Below are 24,043 nucleotides of genomic sequence, written 5' to 3' on the forward strand. Positions count from 1 at the left end.
CTTCAGGCCACAAGGCATGCACATTCTTACATTCATTTGTCAAAAGACAAAAAATAAATTTTGCCTTTTGAAAATACCCAGTGACATCTTTTAAAACTGAATAATTTTCCATCACTTTTTTCTTCCTTTTATCCCTGACTCATTTACTCTCTCATAATGCTTTTTTCCCACCATATTTCCAGTGGTAAAGAACAGCTATGCAGAATTCCTTGCTCTGGGCCCCTGCCAAGCCAGCCATTCAGCACTGGTTGAATGGAGCAAATATCAGTCAGGAGTCTACTTTTTGGTTCTCTTGCTTACTAGGAGGCAGAAGGTTTGAAGAATGAGTCTACCAGGTTAGGTAAAGAAATGTGCTATGATTGCAGTCATTATTTCTGATTGGCTTCTAACCTTTATTTATAGATCTTGTCTAAACTTATTTTTATGTATCTAGCATCTCAAATTTATCTTAACAGCTTCATTTATACAAATTATGTATGCATATAAGCCAGGGATTTGTTGTTAATTATTATTATTAATTACTTTAAAAATTAAAATGTTTACCCAGGTTGCAGTGATCAAAAGTTGTTACCCTTCATGACTGTTCATGAAGTCTTGATTCTGTCCAGTTTACAAGTGACAAGTATCTGCATCCAATTTCCATTATTGCACCATTTTTGGCATTCTCAGGAGAAAGATCAAAGAGTTACTTGAGACTTAACTGATCTCTCATTGTCCTATAGCTCTTCAAGTCAGAGGTGAGTTACGCTGAAGAAGTACTTGGATATATTAATAGGCAGGGACCTTCCACCCCAACAAGTCAATGATGCCAAAGATCAGGATGAAGACCTTGAATTGGCACCAGAAGTAGACTGAGAGCCAGTAGAGGGAACTTAGCACAGATAGGATGCACTCACAGTGACCTGATATTCTGTGTGATCTGAATCCTCTGCATTGTATCTATGTTCAGCCCCAGTGACTGCAGTAATTAAATCTGGAGATGACAAATCCATGGATCACTAAGGTCACATTCTTCTCCAGGATGAAGTTCTCACATTGATTAAAGGTGAAAGAAGGCACTTTTGCAACACTTTGATGAGTTGGGACAAATGCCTTTGCTGGAAGAGGAAATCAATGTGTCAATTATAGTTTCAGAGTATTTCCCTTTCCCAAACAGCACCACTTCAGTCTTGGCCAGGTTGAGCCAGCTGCTCTTCCTCCAGCAGAAGACTCTTGCAGGTATTGTGTCATTTTTGTGAGGGGGTTGTTGGTATATATGGGGAAAATGACATATTGAACTGGGTATCATCAGCATCTCATCACCAGTTCTGTTCATCAACTTCAGCTGTCTTGTGTCAGCTGATCAAAAGTATCCTGTGATGGATCATAGAAGAAGCTGCATGGAGTTTGAGTAATAAAGTACTGAGATAAGACCCATACACATTTCACTGAAGACATCTTTTGAGCATTGGGCTATTCCAGTGACTTTCAGTACCAAGATTTTTATTCCTTCTGTGTATATCACATAGAGTTTATCTATAATTATTTCATGACTTTAATATCGTCATTTGTCTGCATCTTCATGGAAAGGTGAATTCAACAATGTTGTGTTGAACCTAAGGTATCAAGCAATCTATTTGCCCTTTATAATCTTTAAAAGTTTTTGAAGAACAAACCTACTTTACATAAACCAGCATTGGGCTCTAGAACTAAAGTGGATGAAATAATCAGAGCAAACACTGTCTTATAGGAATATCACTCTTTTGCCTGCTGTGAACTGAAATCATAGGGGAACATCTGAACAAGTCTGCCTTTCTCTTGTGTTAATTTGGCATTATCCTAATTTCATGGCTGAGGATGTGTATAGACTAGTGAAGTAGAGAAGTAGTCATGAAATAATAAAGGATTCAGTTGAAAACACATTTAGATTCTGTCCAGATGCCAGAGGACAGTCTGAATATGAGCATCACTGGCATAACAGATGGGTAGGTCTCATATAGTTTGGTTGAACAAAGGCTTCATCCTGGATGGCACCAAGCACCTCTACATCACCTTGATTTTAATGATATTTGAAGGTGCTCAGCACTTCTCAGCATCAAGCCTTTAATTTCTGGGGCTATTTTTATGTGTCATCTGTATTTCAGTCACACTTATTTGTGGGTGCAAATGCTATGAAAACAGTTATCTAATCTGATTGCACTCAGCTGACTAGATAACTTAATACTAGTAGGCAGTGACCTCAATAGCATTTATTGCATTTATCTGGTTGCAACAGTATTTGCAATAATTTCCTTGTCCTTAAAAGTAGTCAGCAGCGCCATAGATAAACAGCAAGTTTTTAAGGGTAACTAGTGTATTGAGGACTACAATTTCTTGTACTTTTAAATATTTCATGAATAAAACTATGCTTATAAAGTGGATTGGTATGCCATCGGTGCAAGAGATTCAACTCGAGAATGAAGGGACCGCTGCCGATCCTCAGATTCACTGTCCTCAGGGCTGGTCACAAGTCCTCAGGCTCCGGGGAGACCGGGACTGTGGCATACACTGGCTCACAATCCTCCCCGGAGGGTTTCGGGGGAGGGGACGAGGGATCCTCTGGGTCCTGATATGGCCTGGGATCAAATGTTGCCAACGCTTCCTTCAGGACCCGCTCGGCGGGATGCAATGCCCGTATGGCTGTATAAACAGTTCGCCATGTTACTATGATCCCTTTTGGGAGGGATAATGCAAGATGTTCAGAGGTTCTCAATTCCTTGCCCACCTTCTCCCAGAAGGTCAAATCATAAGAACTCCCTTCCGGGAACCATGGGCAATGGTCTCGTATCCAAACCAACAGCTGAACCAGCTGTACAGGGGGAACCTTAAACCCCTGTTCCTTCACAGTGCGCTGCAAGATCTCAAGCTACAGTTTTTGCTCTTTCGTGGCAGACTGCCCCATACTGTTATTCTGTCCGCGGCTGCTCACCTGTTCGTCCTGCGAATGGTGATGTCAGTAATTTCGGGAGCTCCTCTCAACAGCTTATCCTCCATCCAGCAGCGGATACACCACCGGTTCGAATCACTCGTTCACTTCAAGTCCCTATTCGGGCGCCATTTGTGGTGTATGAAGGCACGGACTCCGGCCGGTGCAAGCACGAAATCATTTTATTGCAAGATTACAACTATCTTTATTCCCTCTCAACTTCCCAAAATTCCACATCCTGCTTTTTACAAACTGTGCTTTCTCACAGTCCCAACACAGTATTCTCGAAGGTCGTTGACTAGGGCAGATGTTGTTATTGTTGGCGCAGGACTCTTGATCACGCGCGTCCCCGCTGATTCCTTGATCGTCCTCCAAGGTCTGCAGCTTTTCTTGGTTTTGTCCTTGGATGCCCTGTCACGCGGTCAATGCACTATACTTGTTGAGTCTTTACATTGGCCTGCTAAGGACAGGGTTGTGAGTTCAATATATGTTTTGGGGGGAGGGATAGCTCGGTGGTTTGAGCATTGGTCTGCTAAACCCAGGGTTGTGAGTTCAATCCTTGCAGAGGCCGATTTGGGGCAAAAATTTATCAGGGATAGTACTTGGTCCTGCTGTGAAGGCAGGGGACTGGACTCAATGACCTTTCAAGGTCCCTTCTAGTTCTAGGAGATAGGAAATTTCCATTAATTTTTTTTAAATGACTTGGCTATTCAGTGTCACAAACTGCTTAGACCAAACATGTCAAACTTTCGAGGATACAAAATTCCCTCATGTATCTTCTACACTAGGTATCAAGAGATGTGATCGCTAGTAATGGAATGCATGTGCATGGGTCTAATTTGGTAGTTCTTGCCTCAAGAGGATATTGCAGGGTGTAAAATAATCACTTGCTGTGTTTTCCAGGCTATCCTTAGAAACCTAATGAATTGGCAACTGTCTTCTGTTGAAACTGTGATGTTACCATGAGTTGGCAAAGTGCATCAAATTTGACTACTATGGCTCAGACACCTATCCTTTTAAAATGACTGCCTTCAAAGAGCTTTTGAACAGTAGATTTAGAGGCTATGTAACTGGTTCTTTAGTGCCTATTGGCATTAATTTTTGTCCTTCTTAAAATACTTCTAAAGAAGACATAGAGGAGATGTCAGAAGGGAGAGGAGGGATGCAAAATTAGAATTATTACTATATGTGTTAAAAGAGCAATGAGGGGGAAATATGTTAAGGTGTTGCCATGCTCACAGTACTCTTGAGGGAAAATATGTGGGTATGTACACAGATATGACTACAACTGGGGTAAGTTTTCCTACTTAATACAGTAGCTCAGCAGAATGTGGAAACCCAATTCATGACCTTTCATGCTGCAGAAGTGGTCATATATTGCAATTTCTTCTCAATAGACCTCCCAGTGTTTCAAAATGTTAGATGGGTCTTTACTTCTGCCTTGCAATTTTATTGACATTTTTCTTCTACTTTTCATTTTGTGAAATAGTTTAAATTCTACAGTAAGCCATTTAAGCTTGCTCGAGAGAGGCTGCAATGCTGCTCCCAGGCACGCTGCAATGATTGAAACCACAAGTGAACACTTTGTATATTGTTAAAAAATCTTACATTCTGGTACAAAACACATAACGGAGCTTTCAGCTACTGCACTGCAGTTAAATGCATTTGCCCAGAGGCACAAAATCAAAATAGTTACTTGTATTACAGTGAAACTGCAAATACCTATGGATGGATTTACATAATAATTACACCTGCCTGCTTTAAAAAGTAACATACAACTACTCGATCTTTTGTGGAATATATAAAAAGTATATTCATTCAGGAGACTATAACTTTGATCTAAATAATGTGCTTAAATTTTGGTGACTTAACTACAAGTATTAGAATTAGGAAAATAATGAGCCAGATCTTATACTGGCTACATCTCAGCACAGCTCCATAGAAATCAATTTGCAACTGCTGAGGATCTGGTCCAAAATAATTTGATTTTTTTTTCAAGTTCTTACATGGTTTGATACTCATTTTTGGGCCAAACCTTGCTCCCACTCCATTCAATATGATTTTGACATGGACTTCAATGAGATTGTGTCAAGTATCAGAGGGGTAGCCGTGTTAGTCTGAATCTGCAGAAGCGATGAGGAGTCCTGTGGCACCTTATAGACTAACTGAAGTTGGAGCATAAGCTTTCGTGGGCAAAGACCCACTTCGTCAGATGCATGTAGTGGAAATTTCCAGAGGCAGGAATATTTATTCCTGCCTCTGGAAATTTCCACTACATGCATCTGACGAAGTGGGTCTTTGCCCACGAAAGCTTATGCTCCTACACTTCAGTTAGTCAATGAGATTGTGATTCGGCACTTGGCCATTTAGTACCCCCAGAAAATTTGGTAATAATATTTTTATATCAGTATCAAAAACTGCACACACAAAACCTGCATATATATTGTAGTAGGACAATTTGGTTTAAATGAACTCAACATCACAAATCCATTTACTGTCTAGTTTGACATATCAGTTGTCTTTTTACCACTAAGAGTCCCCTCAGGAAATCATAACAACAAGAAACTAGAAGAAAAAGATGTTTAAATGTGCCCAATTTACTCATAAAATGTCAACAGTGAATTTTTATGTGCCAGTCTGTATAGCAGACACCAAACAATTCTAGTAACCCCATTTATTGTTTTCTCATAGAGCTATCTTCCTTCTAGTTAACATTTTTATTTAGCACAGTACATGTATGTTATAGATATGTGTATAGCAAATAACTGGGCCTTGAAAATACTCTTAAAATGCCTACATGACTCACTTTCTGATCAATCTCAAGAAACCCTAATTACTCAAGGGATCAAAACTGTCAGCTTTGTAATATAATTCTGATATACTATGTTCCTTCTCTCTCTCTCACATCCAAAACTCGTGTTTTACTGAAAAGTCACTGTTACATTAGTGTTCCACAACTGGAACTTCCAGATAAGATAGCCAAGGACAGGACTACATGACTTCAGATACAAGGTCACGCCATCACAGATGTTATATGTGGAATTCGGTGCCTTCCAACCTATAGGAATATGCATATAAAGTGAATTTGTGTTTCTTATCATGATCAAGATTCCACTAAAGCAAACTAAAATCTACAAATATTAGACCCACTTTAGAAACTAAGCCTGTGACCAGACCTAAAAGAACTCCACAATTTCTGGAGAAATTTAAATTTCAACTGTCAGATAGCATCCAAAGTACCATGCAATGGACACTGCAGGCCCAGAGCTTGAAGATCAGAATCTTTTTAAAATTTACTCAATGAGTTCCACCTTCCAAAACATATCAGACTCATAGCTGTAGGAAATGCTGAAATGGCTAATAATCAATTTGAGTAAAAAAGAGAGAGAGGGCAAAATGTCCCATAGGAAACAACGAGTGACAGGGAGAAAGGTTGGGGTGATATAATAGGTCTTTTCCAGCTCTATTTTTTTATGGTCTCATGACCAGGAGTTTTATAGGATAGTCTGGTACATGATTCTTTTATTTTTTGGAAGTAGCATGGATAACAGTACATTTACATTACCTAGGGATTGCTGGTATTTCTACATTGGGAATTACCCATATTTTACTACAGATTCTGAAGACATTTTACTTATGTTCATTTTCTTAGTTGCTATTACTTTCTTGGACAACTGATATTGGTACTTTTAGCAACTTCAGCTAGCAATGAGGAACATCCTCACAACAAGATGTTACCTTACCAGAAAAGTAAAGTTATTGGTTTAGTTATATTTCAAGAACTTTTTTGACACTTCACAGAGAACTTTGCAACCTATTATACTTCATGACATTTGTCTTACATACACCATCATATGATTTCTATTTTTCTTATCCTGTTCTTTTTCTTAATAGAGGAACTAGTAAGACAAACAGGCTCATCCTCTAATACTTAGTCCTCAGTTTTTTGTTTGTGGGATCACACTTGGATTCTGTGGGAACGACTGTGATGTTATAGAGTGTGAAGGTCTGTTGATTTAAGTGAGATATTAGGAGCAGATGAACTCTTCATTAGGACTGGTTGGAAAACATTTCTGTTTCATAAAAAAATTCAAGGTTTTGTCATTGTTTTCATCCCAGAGAATGACAAAACTGAAATCTTTCAAAAAATGTTCAGAAATTATGGGAGAGAGAAAACCCCCATCCTAGTAGTATAATTCGGGAAGTCATATCGGATATGGGCTACCCATGTTCAAGTCCCTGCTCTCAATCCCACATCCCAGTTGAGTTCCCTAACCACTGGGTTATTGGCTATTTGGAGGAGGGGGAGTGACTTTCTCTTGACCAGAAATTGCACACTTAAGCTGATGAAAATTATGTTGAAACCAGTATGTTTCTGTGGAGGAAAAATAGTTTCAGCATTTTCCAACCAAAACATTTTTTCCAATAATTCTTAACCTATTTGGTTCTATTCTTTGAGAACCAAAATCCTGTTTTCAGGTAAGTGGTCCTTGTAATAAATAATGACAACGGGGAGAAAAACAAACTATATGATATGAAAGGAGTTGGTTCTAATGGGAATGATTTCAAAGTTCCCCCATGGAGGATTAGTTATCTCTATACAGAGTCCCAAAAAATATATACATTTTCTTTTTAGTTGTAAGTAAAGGGATTTTTGTTTGGGAGTTGTTTTTTAAAAAGACAATGTAGAACAGATAAAGAAAATACAAGGTAGCCCATAATTTGAATCCATGTTTACAGAAATGGATTCAAATTATGTTTTTATATCATTATGAACATGAGTTTGGTCATTTCAGCTTAATCCCTGTTTGTCCCTATCAGAAAATCAAATCACACAGCACAGCATATTTAACAGACTGTACTCAACAGATGCCCAGGACTGGAATAGCATGTGTTACTAAGGTCAGGACTGAGATTCATTGGCAGAGATGTGTGGGAAATTTGCACAGCATCTGCCTGCATTATGCCTTTATAAGGCAGTGATATTAGTCCTTTGTTTTTGTTAACATCAAATTCACTCAAAATATGCCTTTGAAGAGTGGATAATTATTAACTTGCTACTTACAAACACTGAAAATATACTGTTGATAATACAGGAAATTATTTACTGGTTCAGAAAAGTGAGGTGATATCTAAAACAGGATGAGAAGGAGAAAATGTCTTAGTATTGGGCTAAATCTTGAGGTAATACCTCAGTTTCAATTACTAGAGTAAAGAATTAGAATTTGTCCCAGAATAAAATTTTGCCTTCTACTTTTCTCTTTATTTATTTAATATGTCTGCAAATAGTTAGCTGCAACTTTAGTAGTTCATTTTTATCTACGACTTAAAATCTTTAGATATATTCTGCTTTATGTGACCCACCTGTATGACTTGAAGAGATGACTTGAATAGAGAATAAAATAAAATAGGATAAATATAAACCACCTCTTTTGATTTGTGTATCATTTTCTAATGAATTGTTAGTACAGTGGTTTTTACTGGCTGAACTTCTGAGCTCAACAACAGAAGATTCCTCATCTTCCAGTAAGCCAGCCCCAATGTTCTCTTTTCAGCACAATTAAATTAAAATTTGTCTTGTTAAAATTCACATCAGGACTTTATAGTCTCACAATATTGTACAATGATGTTAGGTATGTGGACAGTTCAACATATAGTACTTTCTCTGTCTGAGTGCATATGCAGCTATCTTGCTTGAAGGGATTGAGTTCTGAGCTCCAGGACTGGGATAGATTAAGCCTGGTGACAGTGTTCCAACTCCAAACTAGAAATTGAGTTCACCAGCCTACTCATTACAGTGGCTTAAAATTGTGGAGGGTAACACACAGTGAAATCACCAAGCACTATGTAAATGATAATTGTTCTGGATGTGGCTCAGAATATCATGACTTTCATAACCATGAGACTGGCCCATATAGCTACAGAGTTTACTCACTAGACTGGGCACACCAAAGGGTAAGGTGACGGTATGTTACCTCTCTATCATGGACCAATCACTTCTTCCTTTGGAAGCACTTATTGTGATCTATTATAATGATTCTCCTTGGTGGTGGATGGTACCAGAGATTTTCCAGGTATCCTTGAGGGGTAAGGTTATTCATTCCACCAATAACTAGGTGGTTAGGTAAGACTAGGTAAAGCTTTATAATATAGTCCATCTCCATTATTAGTGGACTTCTTGATACTTTCTCCATTATCTTCATCCTCACAGATACACAATATACACAAAATGACCCAATATACACAAAGACTACGTCTACACTGGCATGATTTTCCGAAAATGCTTTTAACGGAAAACTTTTTCATTAAAAGCATTTTCGGAAAAGCGCGTCTAGATTGGCAGGATGCTTTCCCGCAAAAGCACTTTTTGCGGAAAAGTGTCCATGGCCAATCTAGACGCGCTTTTCTGCAAAAAAGCCCCGATCACCATTTTCATGATCAGGGCTTTTTTGCGGAAAACAGTACTGTGCTATCTACATTGGCCCTTTTGCACAAAAGTCTTTCGGAAAAAGACTTTTGCCCGAACGGGAGCAGCATAGTATTTCCGGAAAAGCACTGATGATCTTACATGAGATCGTCAGTGCTTTTCCGGAAATTCAAGTGGCCAGTGTAGACAGCTGGTAAGTTTTTCCGGAAAAGCTGCTGATTTTCCGGAAAAACTTGCCAGTCTAGACACAGCCAAAAAGAAAGAAGAGATGGGAAGAGCAAAAGTCAAATGCTGAAGCTGACAATATACAATTATGATACACAATTTTCTTGAAAATCAAATGTGGCTCTCCTGACTTTGGCTTTTCACATAAATTCCTCTGAACACACGCAGAAGTAATTCTGGTTGACTAATTCTGGTTGACTAATATGTAGTGGCCTCCACTCAGCAACAAAGCTATGTGGGTTTTATTGGTGTTGGTGTTTTTTTGCAGTGAAAAATGTTCATGTTGCCACATAAAATTGTTCATCTTGAACTATCTACAACTGTGGGCATGAACAGTGTCTCAGGTAGACAAACACATCATCATCACCAATTGAGTTTCAGCTAGTCTTGCTTATTGTGGTTCTGCAGATGCAGGCTCCATAATTCTCCATGTCATTATGTTCTTCCTGGTTTCTGAAAGCTGATAAAGAGGTAGTAGGGTTCATTGTTGATAATTACCAACATTTTCACATTAGAGGCGAATGTCAGTGGGCCCAATAAACAGTCTTAAAGAAACCCAGTATCCATTTTGTGGAAGGTCTTTGGGAAGATTATGGTGATTACGTCTACACTGCTACCCAATATCTATGCAAGCCACCCGTTATTTCAAAATATTTTTCAAAATAACGGGCACACTATTTTGCCATCCCGGTAAACCTCCTTGCATGAGAGTTAAGGGATGGGTCAAAATAGCACATTATAGATTTGTGGGGACTGCACCAAATTTCAAATTAAAATTTGTGGGGAGTACACCAAATTTCAAAATAAGCTATTTCGAAATAGATTCAAAATAAGATATATAATTTGCGTAGCACAAATTGCGTATCTTATTTTGCGTTTAGAGTGCCGTGTAGATGCACCCTTTGAGTCCTGGTATTCCTTGACCTTGGTTATGAAGTAGAAATGGAACTTCTTTCATTAATGATTGATCTCCTACTCTGTCTCAGGCTGTGGTGACTGAAAAGATTCTTGTAGATTTATGAGCATTCTTTGACACTATTGACCATGACATTTTGAGGAGTGCCTGCAGATCATAGTAGTGGTGGTGGTGGGTTTCTCTTGAGTGTGTCCATGTCTTTCTATAAGTATTCCAGCATTAGTGCTGGACAATTTCTCCTCTACACATGGGTTCTCCTGTTGGAGGTACCACAGAGATCTATGCTGTTACTTCTCTTCAGTGTATGTATGAGGAATCTGGAAGTATACTGAGTAGAAATAGTTTGCAATGAATTCAATATGCTAATGACACCCAGCATACCATATTTATTAAGTCTGACCTAGCCACGGATGAGCTTAGGTTTTGGATAGGGCTAGTTGGCAGTGACCTAAAAATAAAAATATTTAAAAAATCTTGCAAACTGAAGCTTTCAAAAATATCTTTGAGAATGTACTTTATTATATATATATATATATTATAAATATATACATATATTTATTAAATTGCATATCTGTTGGCAAATACAGTAGATTATAATAATTCAACTCATTTCCAAGATCTCCAACTTGGATGATATTCACTTGAGATATGTAACGTGTCCACTCACCGTAGAAGTGGTCTGTGCTGGTTGTCTCAGGGATCAGCTTTGCTAGTCGATGCATCCTTTCTAGATGGTCCTCTCCCATCATTGTCTCAGCTTGCAGACCCACTTCAGTCCAAATACCTCAATGTCTGCTTAATGACTCGGCCCTGTCACCATCCATGTTTCCCCCTTCTTGGTGGTGGTGGTGGTGGTGTGTGAAGTATCTGAGTGCAATAGTCCGATCATTTCCTCAGTGGCGAGTTGGGAGGGGAATCTAGGTCTACCCACTACTCCAGCTCCTGGCCCTGGGACCTTGTATATAGGCACATCCTGCTGAATCTCCCTAACTTTGATCAGTGTTGCTCAGGGGTGGCCCTAGACTAGCTGCCAGCAAGTGGCGCCCTTGGCGAACCTTGCAATCGGTGCCCCCACCTCCAAACCCCTCAATGATATCGCACCACCATTTGGCACCCCATTTAACTTGGCGCCCTAGGAGACTGCCTAGTTCACCTATATGGACGGGCTGCCCCTGATGTTGCTTCAGTTCCATCACCCTACACCTTCTTTGCATTCTTCTCGGTATTCAGAAAACAAATCCCAGCAGTCAGTGAAGAACGCCTTCCTTCTTGCTTCCCTAGACCCTGTCAGCAACTGCTCTGTTCAAGGTGCTACATTTTCCGCAGCCTCCTAGGAACACAGGTCTCACTCCTTGTGCTCTGGGTATCTACTGACTGGCTTTAGTCCTGCAGCTTCTTCTATTTGAGCCTCCCTCTAATTGGCTGCTTCCTGCACAGTCACCTTAGGCTGCTTGGAGGACTTGTCTTTACTGCTCCTTGCTGGGACAGGATGTGACAGGCCCATGAGGCCTCTATTAACTCCTTCCTCTCGTGTGTCTGATCAATTCCCCATCACAACATGTTACATTTTATTTGCAGCCTTCAAACATAATTTTAAATAATAAAAAGACCAGTATGTCTGCGAAAGGTGCCAGACTGACAGTTCTGGGAAATGATAGCAATTTACCCACACACAGCCAGTACAACACGGATGCAGCAGTGCAAGGTCATCTATAGCCTTAAAAAAATGTGGGCATTGCTGGCCGAGGACTGGACGTGTTTCACTTTGTTTTTCTTATAAGAAAGCTGTGTTACATAAGTGGGCAAAGCAGTGTTTTTTCTGGCTAGGCTTGTGTCCTTCTGTTCAGCTTTCGATCCTTACAGCAATTTGCCTAGCAGTGCGTATACTTGCAGAGACAGAGACTTTCTTTCTTCTTACTGCATCATTCACAAGATTCAGTGCTTCAACTTTATTGTAAATCACAAATTCTTACTATGTTCACACAATAAAGTCCATGTTATAAATTATCTGAACTCTTACCATCAATCACTTTCCACCACAAAGATCTTATCTTCTTAAAGAGATGCTGTTTTTGGCTGTTAATTCAAAAATATTATGTTGCTATATAACATGAGAAAAGAGTGACCACGCTGGGCACACCAGCATAACAATGTCCCGATTATTGGTTAGAGTCAATTCATATAGAGAGAGCGTTGCTCTTTTGGATTCTGATCCTATATGACAAGCCAATGTATCAGTAGCAAATTACAAGTCCTTTTTCTTTTATGTTATTATTTACAGCTAATTGGTTGATTTGTGACTAAATTTTACTAAATTTTTTTTTATTTTACTTTTACAAAATAATTAATGCCTGAGAAGTCTAGTTCTAGAATACTATTTACTTGTAGTTTTCCAGGGTCCAGTTTCTCCATAGAAGTCTAGTTTTATTTGATAGCAGAATTACTCAGCATCACTCTTCAGATTTGTTGCTAAATAAGACAACTCTAAAATACAAAAAGGAGCTTGTTTTTAAGTGCAAGTGAGTAATGAGGTGTTCTGCACACATTTCTCTCTGAGGGTACATCTACACTGCACGGCTATTTCAGGTATCCCAAAATACAGCTATAGCAGGACACACTTCTATTTTCAGTTGACTCCATTATGTATCTTATTATATATCTCAAGTTAATGTCATCCAAGCTAGTAATCCTGGAAATTCAAGATTAAATTGGGCTGGGATGCACTGAGTCACAGACCAAGCCAAAACCAAGAATCTGAGGTGACCAGTCCCTAGCAAGGGAGTATTATACATCTTTTCAAACACTTTGTTCATGCTCTACAATGCAGTTATTAAGTATTAAAATCACAGTATTAGTTGATCACAGCCCTGGCTCTTCTTTGAGAACATTTTATATTCTGGCCACTTGCAGGTCTAGAAACTGCCATGAATGAGAGGATCTATAGAGTCAACTTTTTTCTTTGCACTTTTTTGTTTCTGTGTATGTGTGTGTGGTATGTATGTGTGCATGTGTCTGTGTAAACCATCAGATCTCATGTATTAGGAATAGTAGCTAATATAGTTGAGATGAAAGATGTTTCATTAATCAATATACGTCCTCAAAGATATTCAGCTGTGAAGGAGAAAGATTTTTGTGGACATTCCAAAATTCTAGTTAATGCAAATACATGCTTGCATCAGTAATTTTCGCCTTTCAAAAGTAATCTGGAAACTAATTATTGTCCAGCATAATAATAGCAATCACTGAACAAATTTTGTATGAAATATGCTGTATTAACCTTACTTGACATCCCTTTATATTCTTCTTCCTTAAAATAAGAAAAAACAAGTGGGTCAGCTATTCAGCTGACTTCAATGGAGGTATGTTGTTTAGGACAGTATCCCCTTATAATCGTGGGTATGGGTGGTATAATCATAGATTCAAGTCAGACCTTTGAATGATGTGTTGTATTAATGATATGTAAAAACTGTATTAGATTTCAATGACATAATCATAAGAAAAAATTAGACCTCTCCCTCTTGCTGTGTGACAGTTAACGTTATAAATAGATTGAAAATTAAAAATTGGAAGTCTCCTTCCATACTTTCAAATAAAGTGGCAGAGAAAGCAAAATTTTGGTTTGTGCTGGATAATTTATTTTCAGACTATTGTATTCTATTTACTTTTCTTTCCTGTGCCTTGCCTCCCCAAAATGATTACATTCCTTTAAAAAAGTCTGAAAGAAATAGGAAAACATGTTTTGTTAGGCTATATTGTTTATTTTTCTCCTTATAAACTATTCTGCTGGCTTGTAACACACAGCTAAGTTTTAATACTGACTAAAACAAATTAAAATTATAATGTATAAATGTGCCTTTGTCTTTCAAATGTTCAACATTAAAGAATGTCTGGATTGAAGTGTAGACCTCTACTGGGTGGTTTATTCTTTTGTAGTGTGCTTGCATTCAACACTCATGATGTTTCGTTTTGATTCCCACAACTGCAAGACAAATTGGGAATCATAAACCTTTGTACAGAGCAGTGGGTTTCCAAATTAACAGTAGACAGTTGAGGCAAGGAAGAAAAATAAAAGGAAAAATGACAAAAAGCATTTTTGCTTCGGTCACTTGTTTGCAGACTGCACTTGGGAAAACTGGCTGATGCCTATATAAGTACCTTAAAGCCATTTTTGTCACCACCACAAACACTGAGGTTCATCTTCCCTGAAATCTTATCCCAGCACTAGTAGGAAGCCTTACCCTAATGAAGGTATTGCATTTGCCTATCTTGAGACCTCAGATAGAATATGTTAATGAGATCTCCCAACAACTCATTTCAATCTTGGAATTCTTGCTGGTTTATTTAGTCTGGTAAATTGCTGTTAAGAATATAGTTGCTAAGGAAGGAATGCTTTAGTGTTTTTTTTCTTTTAAAGGGATCATGATTTTGCAACATCTCAAATAATACTGCTGGCTTAATGTCTGCAAACAATAAAACATTTAACATTTAATGAGCACAACACAGATCATAGTTCGTCATTTATTATTCAAATATTATGCAATATATTTTTGTGATAAAATGAAGGTGTATAAGCAATACATAATGAATTTACTTTACCAGTACCAATATGTAATAAGCAGGTAATCAGAGATGTAGTTAGGGCTTTAACCAGTGAAATGGAGTTCAGTATCTGCAAGCACAGTCTTTTGAATTAGACCAAATTCTACACTTCTCCAAATAAATGAAACTTTTCACTTTCTATCCATGAAGACATCATCAAACAGCAGAGAGGCGGTTTTGGCCTACTTGAACTTTAATAAAACAGTCCTTAAAAGCAGGGGCTTTTGCCTCACTCTTCATACAGCACCATTCAGCTCTTCAAAGAAATTCAAACATAAGCATGGATTTTAAAAACTGCCAGTTGAGAATTAGACATATGGAAACTCCTAAACTAACAGAAATATACGATGACCATGCTAGAATACTCTGGCCTCAATTCTAGACTGCACTGCAGACCAATTATTGGCTCAGTCACTTAACTGGCCATTTAAATGAGCCCTCAGGTTATAACCTGGGTATGAGGAATTCTGCAGGCTGTGTAAGGCTGCCCAAAGCAATGCTACTACTTAGCCCAGCCAATGGAGCTGTAGTTGGGAAGTTGCAATGGGAGTAGTTGGGAAGTTGCAAAAGGAGTCACCAGGGAGAGAAGAGGAGTGGCCACCGCATCCTGCTCTGCTGGGTTGGGAGAGCTGCTCAGGGAGGACAAATCAGAAGCTGCCCAACAAGCAAGTTACAGGGATTAGTTGGTAGCTTAGTGCTAGCAAACTGAATATCATGAACCCTAATCAAACTCTTAAGGGTAAATTTTGATTCCTAGTCCTCATTCCTGACCATTGAAATCATGAAGTGTAGTAGGCTTTGTTTACTGTGTCATTTGAACAAAAATTTTTGCCTCCTCATATGAATTGGTATTGCCTATATCGTGGAGAGGAGAAGAAAGTGATGCAAAAATAAATCTCAGAAAATCTCCCAGAGAAGTGACGAGTATAAACTAGCAGGGGGATCAACAAACTTAACACACCCCTGGGTAAGGTTGGGGGGGAGGGTCTATCTCTGCACTCCCAGAAAGAGTGGGGCCTCGGTTGGAAGGGGTAGGACCAAGAACAACCAGCTGTCAGTGCTGGAACATGCTATACCAGCTCCCAATCAGCCCTCAAAGCTGCTTGGAGCATACCGCATGGTGCTCCACTGGTGGTTTAAAGGGCCCGGGGCTCCTGGCACTGCCATTCCTGTGGTAGCAACATTTCTGTGGTAGCAGCCAGGAGCCCCAGGCCCTTTTGAATTGGGGGGTTCTGGGGCATCTGACCCCAGTGCCTCCCCGCCATTGGCGGACCTGTGGACTATCAACCAGAAATGTTCATGGAACAGAATTCAATAAAATTCATTATTGTATCCTTTACCTTACATTTTATATCTTTTAGTCTTCAAATTATGGGCTTAATTTTCATTTATACTGAGGCCTCTTCACACTGCTCTGGCAGTGAAAAAGGGACTTTATTAGGTTTGCACTTTTTATACTGCCAGAGCGGTAAATAAGAATCAGGCCCTAAATTTGTAGGGGTAGGGTTATTTGTCTCCATTCACATTAAACTAACTTGGCCTTTAAAAATTATTATTTGAAAATGAGCCAGCTAGATCAATTCAAGCTCCTTCTGCAGTAATTCTCCAGAAAACTACTGCAGACACCCTAGCAACCTGCTAAGTAGAACCCAGGCAAGTGTTCCTTATATTCTTAAAACTAATCCTTATATTTCTTAATCTGAAGCAAAAAAAAAAAAAAAAAAAAAAAAGGTCTGTCCTGCTCTTCAGAACGCATACATTCTATGATTTTAAAAAATAAATCTTTCACTGGTGACCCAAGGTTTGCATTTCTCATACCAGTAATGTCTTTAGTAAGCATGTGAGTGAAACAGCAATACATAGACCATGCAAGTTGTCACTTAGCAATATATCATGGTGTAAAACAAGATTAATGACTTCATCCAGGTAGGAAACAGGATTTGCACTAATATGAGAAACTCAGTGATTTAAAAAAAACACAGAAGAGAAAGGAGCAATGGTAGAAATTAGGTCCATGAGCCATATAAAAAAATCTGATTCAAATGTGCTTAGTCAGGAAAATCTCCCACTGACTGAAACTTTTGGCTGAGCAAGGATTATGGGACCAAAATGCTTATAGCATCACACACACAAAAAGTGGTGAACTTCGGTGGCTTATCTTAGTGTATACAGCTGGCAGGATGGGTCTAATATATTTTATTTCTGCAGTAGAATTTGGTAAGCAGCCTTCTAACTTTCAATGACTAATGATTAAAGAATAAAATGAATAACTGGAGTATATCAACGTATGTACAAATAGTTTGGCTCATAGTAAAAAGTGCATTCCTTCCAGCTTAGCCTATATGAAAAATGGCTAGTGTTAACAGAAACCTGATAGCTAGATTCTAAAGTATATGTCTGAGACTGAAGAATAAGTATTTCAAAAAATCATGAGGGGAGCTAATTAATATTAAATAAAGATACATGGATCAAATTCTTTGCTGATTTACAGGGTGTGTAGTTCCAGTGAGTGCAAAACTTAGCCACAAGGAATTAGTGGATGCATGATATGAAGAAGGTGGATTTCATGTATGCTAGAATGACATGATAGACTAGGCCCAAAACCTCCCTGCTGGAGGCATGTAGCCTTGTCACACTCCATCCCAGAAAAAGTATAGAAATGTACTCCAGGCAGGCTAGAGTAGTTGCAGGGGAAGCAGTCAGTCAGGGGCCAGGAAGACCTATACAAGGAGCTGCAGGACCAGAGTCAGCTCAGTGGTGCTGGAGCTCTCAAGGAGTGCAGACTGAGTGACTGGCTGACTGAGGGAGCAGCAGTACCGTGGACAGTTCCATCTGGAGAGCTATTGAAGACTATCCGTTTAAGCAGGACTTGGAGATAAAGCCCTGAGGTAAGGGTGAGGTTGCTGTCTCCAAGAAGGGAAGCCTTGGAGACACCACTCTCTGACACAATGGATAATAGACTGCGGGAATGGCCACAGAGACATGATACAGAGGGCACCAAATGGGCCCCTGCTAAATGTGTACTCTGGAAGGGGTTTTGGTGGCTCAGTGGTGGTGGTGTGACTCTGTGGTGACAGGATGTAAGACTCGCTAGAGGGCAGACTCACTGAAGAAGGCATCGAATACAGAGAATGCAGGCACATGCACTGAGCCAGAAGGGGGTGCTCATAAGAGGTGAGTGCCGCCCCATTACAGCTAATGAAGACACATCCAAGGTCTAACTTCAGTTATACTTATTCACCTCACTGAAGCTAAGTAGTGCAGAATTGGGACTCTCCATTTATATTCAGTGGAAATAAGCTCTCCATTTATATTCAAACTTGGGTAATAATAAGGATTAAGGAAACCTAACATATTGTGACATATTGGTAAGGGCAAGATACGTTGAGCACCCATAAAGGACTAGAGGTTCCATGTCTCATAGAGTGGACATATTTTTACCTCTGCAGGGCTTCTTCACCACCCTTTCTCAATAGCTGGTCTAGGAGTTGGCAGAGCCTTGAACCCCTCAATTTCCCATTAATGTGTCAGCACACCCCAGTTCAGAGAGGTATAGATCAATAGATGGTCTTTTCCCACTTGGAAGAAGGAGGAGATCAGGAAATGCCTCACAGCCTTAAGTCTAACTCTAAATTAGGGCAAAACCTGTCTCATTAGATTCAAAGTGTTCCAAATCAGGACAAAAAGTGGAACTCTGAATTTTTTTCATGAAACATTCTGAAATATTTTGTTTTGACATTATCAAACCATTTCTATTTTGACAATGACAAAGGTTTAAGGTCAAAATACATTTCACATTATAAATTATAATACAATATAAATAGGCTTGGGGGAATTAGATTTTTATTAATAAATGTCAGTACACAGTGATTTCATAGTATACACACAAATTGATGAAAAATATCTCCATAGGTAATAATAGAAATGCACAGGTAGGTAAAATAAGAAAAATGCTGCTTGAGAACTTGTTAGAGTTTGATTTAATGACGTTTACTTAAACATGAGATGTTGACCCATCCAAAAATTTTGACCAGCTCTAACTCTTAAAATCAGGTTCTGTAATAGCTATACCAATAGTGATTCAGCTCCCTGAATAATTGTGTATGGGAGATGGAAGAAAGAAGTTAAAATGCATATTCTGCTAAATATCCTATTTAGACCTAATATTAGTGGCATAATTTCATTGGGTTGAATGGATTTGCACCAACCTATGACAGGATTCAGTTTTGACCCAGAGCATATAGCATTATCTCACTGGCTACGTGTACATTGCATCCCTCTTGCGCAAAAGCCTAAGCAAATGAAGCGTGGATTAGCAGATTGCTGCACTTCATTTGCATAATTAATTAGGGGCCATTTTTGCACAAGAGGCTTTTGCGCAAAAAGGAGCCGTCTACACAGCTCCTTTCTGTGCAAAACCCCCCTCTTGCGCAAGAGCTATTCTTCCTGAAAAAATGAGGAAGAACGGCTCTTGAGCAAGGGGGGGAAGCTCCTTCTTGCGCAAAAGCCTCTTGTGCAAAAACAGCCCCTAATTAATTATGAAAATGAAGTGCAGCAATATGTTAATCTGTGCTTCATTTGCATAGGCTTTTGCGCAAGAGGGATGCAGCCACTATGTTATCATTCAGCACCTAACACAGGATCTGTATGGAAAAGGTAGAAGTGAAGAGAAATGAGCTGGTTAGAAAATGTTGCATGCTCACATTTACCTTGGTGTATAAATGGGCCCCATTACTGTAGTATCAGAGCACCTCCACAGCAACATGTGGATTACTATGCTTCAAACTTCTGAGCACAAGGCCTTTATTTTCAAAACCTACAAACTAAAAATAGATGCTTAAACGCAACTCTACAAAGTTACTTTTAAAATCAAACTCTGCAGTTTTATCGTAATACTTGCTCCATAATGGCAATTTGTTTAAGAACTTCAATTAAAACTTTAGCAGTAACATGCAATCTTAACAAAAATACAGCAAAAGTCAGTTGAAAAATCGGAGTCTAAATACAGCAGTACATTTTCTAGGTGGCTAAATTTTCTCTCTCTCTCTCTCTCTCTCTCTCTCTCTCATACATAAATCTCTCCGGGTATGTCTACACTACAGCACTAATTCGAACTAACTTAATTCGAATTAGTTAATTCGAACTAAGCTAATTCAAACTAGTGCATCTAGACCTAAAAACTAGTTCGAATTAGCATTTTGCTAATTTGAACTAGCATGTCCACATTGAGTGGACCCTGAACCGAGGTTAAGGATGGCCAGAAGCAGTCCCGGCAGGGCATCAGATTAGGACTCAGAGCGTGGAGCTGCTGTCTCAGGCTAGCCGAGGGCTGTGCTTAGAAAAGACGAGACTGGGGGGGAAATGATAGAAGTCTATAAAATCATGAGTGGTGTGGATGGGGTGCATAAAGAAAAGTTCTTCATTAGTTCCCATAATAGAAGGACTAGAGGACACCAAATGAAATAAATGGGTAGCAGGCTTCAAAGTAATAACAGAAAGTTCTTCTTCACAAAGCAAGTAGTCAACCTGTGGAACTCTGTGCTGCAGGAGGCTGTGAAGGCTAGAACTATAACAGAGTTTAAAGAGAAGTTAGATAAAGTCATGGAGGTTGGGTCCATGGAGTACTATTAGCCAGGGGGCAGAAATGGTGTCCCTGGCCTCTGTTTGTGGAAGGCTGAAAATGGATGGCTCAAGACAAATGGCTTGGTCATTGTCTTTGGTCCATCCCCTCCAGGGTACCTAGTGTGGGCCGCTGTTGGCAGACAGGCTACTGGGCTAGATGGACCTTTGGTCTGACCCAGTATGGCCGTTCTTATGTTTTTATGTTCTAAGCTAAGGGCTCAGGGTCTCACTGGACCACCTTGATTTTCATGTACACCTGCTCCTGGGTGGCCAGGCTGGCAGCTATCCTGCCCTAGATGGCCACTTTCCTGTGCCTAGTGTGGAGGTCGTGGATGAGGTCCACGATGTCCACACTAGACCAGGCAGGCGCCCGCCTCTTGCAGCCCCAGGCAGGCTCTTGGGAGCCGCCAGCCTGGTGCCGGGAAGAGGCGGAGGGCTGGGTGGCAGCGAGTGGCTGGCTCGTGCCGTGCCAGGTGCAGGGTCTGCTGGCTGGGTGCTGGCAGGCTTGCACCTGGCACGGGCACCGTAGCCAGACCGTGCCCCTTTAAGGGTTCCGGGGCTGGGAGGGGGGTAGACGAGTTTTCCTGGTGGTGCCCAGAGTGGCCACCAGGGAAAGCTGGGGAGGGCTAGCCTCCCACTAGTTTAAATTAAGTGGCTACACAGCCCTTAATTCGAACTACTTAATTTGAACTATGCATTAGTCCTCGTAGAATGAGGTTTACCTAGTTCGAATTAAGCGCTCCACTAGTTCGAATTAAGTTCGAACTAGCGGTTTGTATGTATAGCACCTATGAAAGTTAATTCGAACTAACATCTGTTAGTTCGAATTAACTTTGTAGTGTAGACATACCCTCCTGCACTTTTCTAGTGTTCTTTTATTTGACTCACAACTTGGCCAGGCTACATTAACTGATAGCACTTATTTTCTTGGAAAGCATGTTTTCTTGGCACTGAAGAGCACAGTATTGCTGAATGCAGGGCCAACATCAGGGGCAAAAAATCAGAATATGCTACTTATAAAACTTAATGTCCTAGATACTTTGTGTGGAAAAAATACTCTCTTCTTGACCCTCCAATCCATTAACTTTAAGAAAGTAGTTCTGTAGTTGCCAGTCTCCTATGGTGCCCTTTTAATAGCAACATGATAAACTCTCAATATAGAGTGAGTTGTTCTTTGTAGCACAATGTGGAATATATGGTAGCTTCTTACCTTCCTCCCACTTTGGAATTTCTAGGATTTGAATATTACACATTCTCTTTATCTGTTTTTCTAAGAATTCCACCTAGAATTTAAGAATTTATTAATACATTATTTTTCCCAAGTCTAATCAATAGATAAGAATTGCACTTTAACTTTTCCTCTTTTTTTTATGTGTCAAGACACTTTGATATATTTAGTGCTCTAGGCTGTCTGTTAATTTGTTAATTCTTCCAGCATTGGCATGTCACTGCCTTTACTTACACATAAGTATAAGGCTTGTAGTGTTCCAGGTTACTGTGAGCTTCTTAAATTAATCCACTGAGACTCGGAATTAAAGCAAGTAGAGTATCTACAGTTTTATAGAATGTGTATCCATATTAAATGGGCAGCTACACAGTCTTAACTAAGACATCTAAACGCCTGTTCCAGACTGTACTGCTATGAGTGTAAATTCTGAGGTAGATTTTTGGAGTAGTTGTTTGTGTTTCTTTCAAGTCCTGATCTTCCAAGAAGGCTTTACAGAAAGGCACCAATGCATTTTTCAAAGGAAAGCATCAGTAATGACATTACAGTGCTCCATTAGTTTTTCTGAAATATATTGGATGTCCATTCCTAGAGTTCTAGTGCCTCATATCTCTAGCATTGTCTACCTTTCATTCCTCCTCACATGCCTTCTTTTACAGCTTCTTTTTAAAATATATTCCTTTCTTCATAGAGAGGATATAGTATGTTCTTTTATGCCATTTGAGACCGATTTGTTTCAAACTACCCATTTATCATTTTACATTTCAGGATTAGAAGACATCTAGCCTCCAATCAGCTAATTCAACTCCAGGAAGACAGCATCCAAGTGCTTTTTAGATTGTAGTGTATGAACTATGTTCTATAATAATCTATATAAATATACAGAATCTATATATTCCTAAATATGCCAATGGTGTTTTAAATGTCAAAAAAATCAAATTAATGAAACCTATGAAACAACATCCGTATTCCTTGGTCTTTTTGACAGGGCAAAAGAGATATGCTGGGAGAAAAAATAACACTGGTGCATGGAAGAGAATATTCTAAGAAAATTAGCATCAGAAGGGTTTAGGCTGCAGTAGAGCGAAACAATGCAGCCCTAACTGCCCTAATCATGACAATTTTGTGGCTAATACTGCTCACCAATGGGTCCATCATAAGAGGGGAAATTTATGGGCACTGAATTGCCACAATTCCTCCCACCACACACAGACACACACATCCCTCCTGTCACAATACAGAGTTGCAGCCATGGAAGCCTTCATTGCCCAGAGGAAGCTGAAGAAACTTTGGTGCGATTCTGGTCTTTTGTTGATATCTTAATATTATTCTCTCAAATACATTTCCCAGTTTGCTTGGTGATTTACATAACAGTAGAGAATGAATGCCTTGCATATATGAGGAGGGAATATGTTACCCTTGGGCAAATGGGGCAAAGAAATACATTAATGTTCCTAGAAATGTTACTTTGTGTGATACCTGATTATATGCTAGAGCTATTCACAACTAGCTAACAAATAACCAGTGGTTGAAAAGAACTACAAACAGCAGATTAAGATGCTGGAATTCTAGATAAAAGTCATAGAAATTGTTTCTTTTCCTATTGCATCAGGACTCTGCCCTGATACCTGTAGCGATGTATGGTAGAGGAAAACATGCACTGGAAGATTCCTGGCTGGTGTAAGACAATTTATATCATCTTAACTTCACTCCCACAGGCAATTCCTTGTGGGATGAAGAAGTTGTAATGTAATGCTTAATGTGGATTTACCACTCACCTCTATTGCCTGAAACATTGGACCCGTAAAAGTGGGTGCATGATCATGTCCTCCTCTAGTCACAGAATAAACTACCTCTAACACTGTTATGAAGACCAGAGATATGAGTGTATATAGAATAGGTTTGTACTTCCTGGAGCAAAGAGGCCTGAATTCACTGTGTGCAGGCAACAGGAAGGACTGGTTTATCTGGAGAAAGGCCAGGTCTACACTAGACCCAGCAACTCGACTAAGCTACGTAGAATACATAGTTGGAGTTGACTTACCTGAAGCTGAGCATGGCAGTGTCTCTACTGAGAGAGGCCGA

At 39.5% G+C, this 24,043-nt stretch overlaps 1 long non-coding RNA gene across 1 annotated transcript in view; it reads left to right on the top strand.

Moving 5' to 3' along the window:
* LOC142830181 (uncharacterized) overlaps positions 1-23,476 on the top strand; it is a 42,242-nt gene extending 18,766 nt beyond the window's left edge. Inside the window, exon 3 of the long non-coding RNA XR_012905194.2 lies at positions 22,727-23,476. This is a non-coding gene — a long non-coding RNA (uncharacterized LOC142830181). The remainder of the gene's footprint in view (positions 1-22,726) is intronic.
* The last annotated feature ends 567 nt before the right edge of the window (positions 23,477-24,043 follow it).

Source organism: Pelodiscus sinensis, chromosome 7, assembly GCF_052426305.1.
Source record: "Pelodiscus sinensis isolate ZL-2025 chromosome 7, ASM5242630v1, whole genome shotgun sequence".
In the NCBI taxonomy this organism is placed as follows: Eukaryota; Metazoa; Chordata; order Testudines; family Trionychidae; genus Pelodiscus; species Pelodiscus sinensis.